Raw genomic sequence first — 6,530 nt, 5'->3', positions numbered from 1 at the left:
ACAACTACCACCCAATACGCAACCTCCCATTTCTGTCTAAAACCCTGGAACGTATAGTCGCCACACAACTACAAACCCATCTTCATGGTAATAATCATTTCGAACCCCTCCAATCTGGTTTTCGCCCCCTCCACAGCACTGAAACCGCTCTCCTCTAAGTCCTCAACGACCACCTCACCTCTGCTGACAACGGTTCCCTCAACATCCTCATCCTCCTCGACCTGAGTGCAGCCTTTGATACCGTTAGCCATAACATCCTGCTCACCAGACTCAAAGACCTCGGTATCGAAGGTACTGCACTCAGCTGGCTCCACTCCTACCTATCCAACAGACCTCACTTCATCTCTCTCCATAACCACACCTCTGCCACAGCCACAGTCACTCAAGGTGTTCCCCAAGGCTCCATACTCAACCCCCTTCTCTTCATCATCTATATTCTCCCTCTTGGTCAGATACTCCGCCATTTTATCCTGGACTTTCACTGCAATGCCGATGACACCCAAATCTATCTCAGCACCAAATCCCCCCACAATCCTCCCCTCTCCCACATCAGCTCCTGTCTGTCAGCTATTAAAACATGGATGCAACACAACTTCCTCAAACTCAACAGTGACAAAACAGAATTCCTCCTCATAGGCTTCAAATCCACACTCGGCAAAACAAATAACCCCACTCTCACCATCGACGACCATTGTCTTTCCATCTCCCCAGGCCTGCAACCTTGGCGTTAACTTCGATTCTACCCTCTCCCTTGAGCCTCACATCCGTCAAGTCATTAAAACCTCCTTCTTTCACCTCCGCAACATTGCCAAAATCAGACCCTCTTTCACACCCCCCGCTGCTGAAAGACTCATTCACGCCTTCATCTCCTCCCGACTGGACTACTGCAACTCACTTCTCGTCGGCATCAGCTCTACCAACATCAACCGACTCCAACTGGGTCCAAAACACAGCCTGCCCGACTCATCACCCACTCCAAATCCTGGCACCACATCACTACAGTCCTAAAACAACTCCACTGGCTTCCTATCTCCCACCGGATCATCTACAAAATCCTGGTCCTCACCTACAAAGCCCTCCACCATCTGGCCCCCTCATACCTCACTGACCTCCTCTCCCTGTACCAACCCTCACAGTCCCTCAGATCCACCTCAGCTGGTCTCCTCTCCATCCAAATATCCAACCTCCGTAGTTTTGGGGACAGAGCCTTCTCCAGGGCAGCTCCCAGGCTCTGGAACTCCCTCCCCCAAGAGATCCACCCCTCTGAGTCCCTCACCATCTTCCAGTCCCACCTCAAGACCCATCTCTTCACCTCTGCCTATCCGTAGCACACGCCTCCCTCCCCCCTCCCTTCTCATCTGTGCCTGAATCTTGTTTTGTTTTGTTCTGTTTTTATAATCTACCTCCCCTGTAAAGCGACTTTGAGTCTAAGTGTTATATAAATTCAATTTATTATTATTATTATTAATAATATAAAGAGGTCAGCTTTTGGATGAAAATAATTACCAGTAAACATTATAACAAATAATGAGGATATTTGGTACCAAAGAATGTGCAGGATACCAAATAAATACAATTTTCAAATTGATTCAACAAGGTGCTGAAAGCATTCTTTAGAAATGTTGGCCCATATTGATAGGATAGCATCTTGCAGTTGATGGAGATTTGTGGGATGCACATCCGGGGCACGCTGCACCACATCCCAAAGATGCTCTATTGGGTTGAGATCTGGTGACTGTGGGGGCCATTTCAGTACAGTGAACTCATTGTCATGTTCAAGAAACCAATTTGAAATGATTCGAGCTTTGTGACATGGTGCATTATCCTGCTGGAAGTAGCCATCAGAGGATAGGTACATGGTGGTCATAAAGGGATGGACATGGTCAGAAACAATGCTCAGGTAGGCCGTGGCATTTAAACGATGCCCAATTGGCACTAAGGGGCCTAAAGTGTGCCAAGAAAACATCCCCCACACCATTACACCACCACCACAGTGGTAACAAGGCATGATGGATCCATGTTCTCATTCTGTTTACGCCAAATTCTGACTCTACCATCTGAATGTCTCAACAGAAATGGAGACTCATCAGACCAGGCAACATTCTTCCAGTCTTCAACTGTCCAATTTTGGTGAGCTCGTGCAAATTGTAGCCTCTTTTTCCTATTTGTAGTGGAGATGAGTGGTACCCGGTGGGGTCTCCTGCTGTTGTAGCCCATCCGCCTCAAGGTTGTGCGTGTTGTGGCTTCACAAATGCTTTGCTGCATACCTCGGTTGTAACGAGTGGTTATTTCAGTCAAAGTTGCTCTTCTATCAGCTTGAATCAGTCGGCCCATTCTCCTCTGACCTCTAGCATCAACAAGGCATTTTCGCCCACAGGACTGCCGCATACTGGATGTTTTTCCCTTTTCACACCATTCTTTGTAAACCCTAGAAATGGTTGTGCGTGAAAATCCCAGTAACTGAGCAGATTGTGAAATACTCAGACAGGCCTGTCTGGCACCAACAACCATGCCACGCTCAAAATTGCTTAAATCACGTTTCTTTCCCATTCTGACATTCAGTTTGGAGTTCAGGAGATTGTCTTGACCAGGACCACACCCCTAAATGCATTGAAGCAACTGCCATGTGATTGATTGATTAGATAATTGCATTCATGAGAAATTGAACAGATGTTCCTAATAATCCTTTAGGTGAGAATATATACACACACACACACACACACACATATATATAAAAATACTGAGGTAAAAACAGTAGTTGAACCGACCATTATAACTGCAATGCTGACCTGTGGCACAAGGATTTACAAGCTATATTTAACAATAGAATAAAAGTTAAGCACTGTGACGGAATGAAAAAATCTAATGTTAAAAACAGAGTAAGTAGAATATTTGGTACCAGGTAATGTGTAATATCAAGTAACAGGTATGAAATAGGATTTACAAACTATAACAGAATCGTTAAACACTGACAAAATGAAATAAGACAATACTAAAGTTAAAATACAAAAAAAAAGTTATTTCCACAGTGAACAGTGTGGATGTTACTGACTGCAGGTTAAAGAAAGTGTTCCAGTTGCTGGGATGTCAGTAGTCAGCCTAGGTTCAAGGGGTCGGCTGTGGGACCATCTCAGCTGTGCAGTGCCTTTTTCCACTTTCAAGGTCAGATGCTCCTTTCAGGTAACGCATAAGGCACCTACAGGGGTCCCCAGAATAAAGAAATCAGTCCTGGTCCTTCAAATACTGAACTATGACATTTATATCTAGGTCTACTACATGTACAGGTGGCCCCAGTGGGAATTAAACCAACAACCATAGGTCTCTGCTTAGACTGCTGCCCCCGCGACCCGGCCCCGGATAAGCGGATGATGATGATGAACCATAGGTGTTGTTTGCAAGTTGTACCTGATTGCCCAGTGCGAGCAAACGTCTTCAACATTGTCCCAACTTGCTTCACCTGCTCTTAAAGTGAGCCGCTGTCATCCGAAGCTATAAAATGAAAGGCATATGGTAATTCTGAACCAACATTATACACAAAAAAGTAAAATTTAAGAAAGTGTGCATGTTCTCACCAGCTCGTGCAATGCTTTCCCTCCGGGCTTAGTTCTCCTCCCTCAGAGTCTCTGGAAATCTACATAAAAAAATAACAACTAAAGGCATTATTTTTAATACTGTTAAAACACTGGACATTAAGACATAGGCCTAGAATATACCTTCATAGCTGAAAACGTCATGCTGTACACAAGATGCCAGGGGAGTCCAAGGGCCAATAACAAAGCGATGACTTTCTCCTATTGATAATCATTGACGTAAAAATTTTGAAGTTATTGCATACATTTAATGAATTGGACTTAAATGTAACACTTAGTTTAGCGCAACGTATTACATACCTCCAGCGTTTTCACCCATATGCTGCCAGGGCAAATTTGCTGCTGGAGGTGTAAAGCTTAGTACTTGACGAGGTGGGGGAACAAACATAACAGCTTTAATTTCACTGCAGAGATTGCATATACAGTAATGAAACAATAATTGAACCGTGCAAAGCTAATGGAATGTACAACACACCTCGACGCCTTTCATCCAGAAAGTAAAGTGTCCTAATGAAAAACTGATTATGGATAAAAGGAATCTTACATAGAAGCAATAGTTTCCAAAACAAAAAAACTTCACAAATAACATCACTTACTTGTACGCAAACTCTTGGCTCCGGGAAGTGGAGTCTGGATTACTGGGAGAAACCTGGTTCTGAGAAAGAGGGAACAGAAATTTGAAAATCTAACAAAAGGTATAGTTGAGTGGCAGGATCTCAAATTAAGTATCACAGCAATACATTTTACATACCAGCTCTGAAGTCTACAGATGGCTCAACATTTTCCTGGATTTCTGGAATCGATGCAACTTCTGGAGCATGGGGCAGCACTGAAACCTTGTTACCGGGAACAATGTTTTCAAAGCTCAAAAGAGGTTGTCAAAACAACAGCACTGCTGGTGCATGTGGATGACTAGAATCCAATTCATCAGAAGAGGCCTGGGGTCTGTACTTGGAATTTGAGATTCTCTTTCACTTTCCCTTCTTGTCATCGTCCGTCGTTTCAACGCTGGAACCTGTTTGGAAGCGCACCAAATATATCATCGCCTCTTGCCAAGATTCTAGATCAGGGAATAATGAATGAAAGAGTCAGTTATGCATCATAAACAGAAAGCCATTTCATGTTGATGTTCATTAACATGAGGATTTACTTGGTCAAAGTCAGGAATAACAGCAAGTAGAGCATTGTTTGCAGCTGCAATGTCCTCTTCGTCCCTCTCAACTCCTTTCAATAGTATTTTCCTTTTGGCCCAGTAACTAGACATTGTGACTAACAATGCATTTACCTTTAAAGCCAGAACAATTGTCCAACAGTAGGTCTCTTGGGTGAAGATAACTGGTTATGCTCTGGTCAAGGTATCTGCAAGAAAACGCGAACAAAACTGGATTGTTAACGTTAGGAATATACAGTAGCTATGCTGTGGGGGGGGAAACATTATCAGCCAAATGTTGAATAGTGAAATTGTTAAAAAATAAAATGTGTTCATTGAGTGTAGTAATTCAAGTGAACACAGAATTGTCCTCAAACATAAAAAGAACAGCAGTTCAGAGAATTAGATATTACAATCGCCTTAAATCCAGTACAGTAGCAACACAGCACAAAACTTACTAGCCACAGTGTGTACTGTAACAAAGGCAAAACAGCATGTGCTAGCTAACACTTGCTAGCCACTCTAGCTACGAGACTAGCAGCATAATTGTTCAGGCAAACAAAATAATTTAAACAACCTATATACAATGTTATTTCTGTCCGAAAACACCAAAAGTTAAACTTAGTCTTTCTAGATGTAAAGCTTTGGCTACCTACTGTAGCTAGTTACATTTCTACATGTGCTAGCAGCATTGCGTAAACAAGGCTACTTTAGCTTGACTAGTTAGGCAAGAACAAAGATGACTAGATTTTAAATATATAAACTAAAAACAATGTAAACATAATATTGCGTTACACAAAAAAGAAAGATGTACTTACTTAAACGATGGTAGTCGATGACTTTGCTAGCTAACAAACTACAGGCTGTAGTAACTCATGATTGAGCAACGCCAGGGAAAATGAAGTAGTCGCAAGAAATGGGAGTGATGTATTCGGCTGCAAACATTTCATCCCCACAAGCGGGACGCACCTAAAGCCGATAGCTTAGGGCCGGCGGCAAAAAGAAGCTCTGCGGATATTCTTTGTTATCTGAGCACCTGCAATGACCGCCCGTTCAATGTCTCCTAGGGCCAGTTGTTCAAAGGTAAACTGATCGGATTTCGGTCATCGGATTGGATCAAATCTTGAAAATGGTTTGTTCAAAAGGGAAAGAAGGATTCTGAAATAAGATTAGATCACTGAATCCAATCCTAGTTTCAATCTGGATCAAATCTTCAGTTTCTGTTGATCAAATCTTGTCAGTAGGATTTGGATACCTTTGATCCAAAAAAACTGAATTATCTTGATACCAGGATTTCAAGGTGGATTCCCGGAACAAAATGTAGTAAAACTTTAAAATTGGTCAAATAATACATTTGTATCATTTAGTGTATATACTTTTATTTATATTTTGCACTTGACTTGTGTAACCATTGTAACAGTGAAAAAGTAGACATAGGCTACCAATTAAGCGATTCAGTATAATAAAGTACAAATAAAATTAAAATGTCCCCATGAAATAATCCCCCAAACCGATTTCAATAACAAACAAAAATTATATATTAAATTTGTCTGTCATTCATAACTGTATATTAATTTTAAAGAAACAATCATCAGAGATGAGCCTGTCAAAAGTAATTTCTAACAATTGTCAGTCCCTCATTCTGACAGAATGCCAGAGGTTGGTCTGGTTCTTCAACAGGCTCAGGTGCATCATAGACATCATCAAAGAGAGGGACATTGAGCCTGGTAGCAATGTTGTGCAGGACAATACACGCAAGTATTATGTTGCATGCTCTCTGTGGTTCCACT

General features: G+C 42.1%; 1 long non-coding RNA gene across 1 annotated transcript; it reads right to left on the bottom strand.

Annotated features, from left to right (window-relative positions):
* Positions 1-3,572: 3,572 nt before the first annotated feature.
* LOC109616871 lies at positions 3,573-3,926 on the bottom strand. Its single transcript, XR_002198155.2, has 3 exons — positions 3,891-3,926; positions 3,714-3,791; positions 3,573-3,631 (listed from the first exon to the last, which is right to left on the bottom strand). It is a non-coding gene; the product is annotated as an uncharacterized LOC109616871 (long non-coding RNA).
* Between the last annotated feature and the right edge of the window lie 2,604 nt (positions 3,927-6,530).

This window comes from Esox lucius, chromosome 18 (genome assembly GCF_011004845.1).
Source record: "Esox lucius isolate fEsoLuc1 chromosome 18, fEsoLuc1.pri, whole genome shotgun sequence".
Classification (NCBI taxonomy): domain Eukaryota; kingdom Metazoa; phylum Chordata; class Actinopteri; order Esociformes; family Esocidae; genus Esox; species Esox lucius.
The sequence above is the reverse complement of the archived record's forward strand: the minus strand, read 5'-3'. Positions and strand labels throughout refer to the sequence as shown.